Here is a 3,204-nt window from a genome sequence, read left to right on the forward strand (position 1 = left end):
TATGTCATAATAAATAATTTTAGTTGCTGAGGAAGTCTCAAATAGAGACGAAACGTTCAACGGATAAATATAGTGTTCATCTTAATTAAACCCGTCCAAAAAACAACTTCCCTAAGAGTAAACTTAGTAATAATATTATTATTATTATTATTATTATTATTACTATTGTATGTCAACTGTTCTTATTATCCTCTAATTATTATAATTCCATATGTGCAAGGTGTATGCTAACTTGTGTGCATAAAATAAGACACCAACAGCAGCAACCAACTCCCCATTAAATAGCTTATAATGATAGAGGATTCTATTGTATCTATCTCTATCTCTCTCTCTCTCTCTCTCTCTCTCTCTCTCTCTCTCTGTTTCTCATATTCTCTGTAACGTGATCTTGCAAACAGAATCGATTGTAAAATGATCCAAAGGTGTGTGTTGTATTTTGTTGTGTAGTAGTGGTATGATTACATATTGTTTTTCGGGGAATGATGATATCGTATAAGCACGATGAAGCCCTGCAATTCATTAGTTACAACACTAACAAGAAAAGTATCAAACTGGCAAGGAAATTGTATGGGGTTACCTAGTTGTTTTAAATTAATCAATCCTATTTCCTGACTTTATTTTCTAATCCATATATACATATATGGAATGTTTATTTTGAAAGTTGTGTAAATCCCCATTTTCTGTTGTTTTAAGAACATTAAAGGTTTGCATATTGATTAATTTAAAAATATTCATTAATTATATCAAGTTTGACAATGTTTTTATATTACTTTGATTATATACATTACTTTTAGATTAATTTAACTAAAATAATGTATATTTACAGGCTGCAAATTAATCAATTGTTCAAATCGTTTAATTTCAGTTTTGTAAAATAAAATATCACTTAATATATATTTCATATTAATCCAATTTTGTTTAAAAATAATAATAAAAAAATAGAAGTAGTATTTTTTTATTTTCAACGTTAATTATATTGATAAATTCAACATTATTAGTAGTAGGCAGTGTTTTTAAATATTTATGATGCACAGGAAGTATACAGTGTAATAACTGCTTGATATTCTTATTTTTTTCGTAAGTAATAAGCATAGGCATCGTGATACAAATGCACCAGACTTTTAAGTCTTCAATTCTGTCTCTTTCATCAACATTTTTATATAAAATAATATATGCTGCACTTTTTCGAAACCTTATCCAACATATTTGCAACCAATTAACCTTTTTTATTTTATTATTGTTTCTTGTCATCTGTTTTTTGATTGCATTCTGTAGATTCTTCGTTGAAACGAAATTCTCTCGTTTAATTTCATGTAAAAAATAAATTTATGATGTTGTTTACACTGTATTATAATATCATAATATTGCTATGGTGTATACAGGAAATTCTTTTTTATATTTTTTTCTTTTTTTTTCTATGGAAATTGAACTTACACCACTTTCATAATCAATGGTTACGCAGTTTCTTTTACCAACCAATTTTAAATTGAATAATGCATTAACATTTTTTAAGAAATTAAATACTAAATAATTATAAATAAAAAGTTTACACTAAATTAAGTATAAATTATGTGATATCTCATTTTTTTTTTTAAATGTACGTATAATGAAATAATTATGAGAGTGGTTTAAGTCAAAATAAAAAAAAAAAATGAGTATGTTATTTAACACCATATTATTTTAAACTAAATTAATTCAATGTAATTTTGTAATATTGTCAAAAATGAATTAGATAGTGTTTGTTATATTTCAATATTATATAGAATTCATTGAGTGTTCAAATGAAATCCTTTGAATATCTCGAAACAAGAGATATATGATTTAGATCACTTTCATAATTATGGGTATACATATATGTATTGTTTTACCTTATACAGGGTTAGATAAGATTCGTTTTTCAGCAAGATTCGTTTTTCAGCAAGATAAGATGAAACACAATCACTTTCGAGAATTTCGATATCAACCCTCGATTATAATTCGTCACATATAAATGGTATAATAAAACAATGCAAATTGTCTAACGAGAAATAAACAATTTAAATAATAATTCGTATTAACAATATACAGATAAATCAATAATAATATATCAAAATATCAATATTAAATTAAACCAAAAGTTTGTTGTTTAAAATAATTTGCAATGTTTTACAAGTCAATCAAATTATTATACTTTACATCCTAGTAAAATTATTAATAAAAAAAAATCAAACCCCATACGAACTTTTGTATTTAATCCTAACAGTTTAAGTCGGATTCTCAAAGATTTGTTCGTATATTTGAAAATGATCAATTTCAAATGAAAATGCAAAAAGTTAGGTATATTTGATATGCAATGATCTCTCTCTCTCTCTCTCATTCTCATGGGATTATTAAATGTTAGAAAGGAAGAAGATAGGAAACTTTTCATGGATACTTGGTGTGTATACAGCAAACATACACACACATATATACATATATAGAAATGTAAGAAGTTTCCAAGTGATGTACGCAAGATTTCTACGATGCTAGCATAGTTAGCTAGCTAGCTTTGGCTTGGCTATCTACTCGTGCGTTACTTACCACGATGCTCGGGTCAAGAATGTCGTAATCGACATTCTCTGTGGAAACTCGCTTCTGATTGGAGGATGACTAACGTAAGCTTTTCAAATGTATGTTCTACACGCAAAGTGTTAATACCTTGAAAGACCTCAACACGTTTATTACCCTCCATCAGGTACTACTAATGCAATATGCGATTACAAATGATACAGGTTGATGATTTAATAAAAAAAAAATAAATTAAAAGAATTCGTTCAACGCGTGAGAACGCAAAAAATTTATGCATTTATATCGAGAATAATAAATAATAATAAAAACAAAGTGATAAAAATAATCTGCATTCTAATTCTTGATATAAAATAATTCATTGAATTGAAGAAAAAAAACATTGCCACTTGTTTTGGAAAATGTGTATTTTGTCGGACCACCCCCCCCCCTTTTTTTTTTGTTTTTATCGAATCGAATCAAAATTTATTTATTAAATATCGAATTGAAACAAAAATACTTACGTTTATTAATTATTAATTACATTTCAATTATTTTAAATCTAATGATTTAATTAAAAGAAACGAGAATTGTATTCAAGTATATTTGACATGAGTGATTTGAAAAATTAAGTTGTTGTCAAACAAAAAGAAACGAGCCCAGTATGAAAATGCACGTTGT

Source organism: Polistes canadensis, unplaced genomic scaffold, assembly GCF_001313835.1.
Source record: "Polistes canadensis isolate GaletaPanama2010 unplaced genomic scaffold, ASM131383v1 scaffold_365, whole genome shotgun sequence".
NCBI classification, from domain to species: Eukaryota; Metazoa; Arthropoda; class Insecta; order Hymenoptera; family Vespidae; genus Polistes; species Polistes canadensis.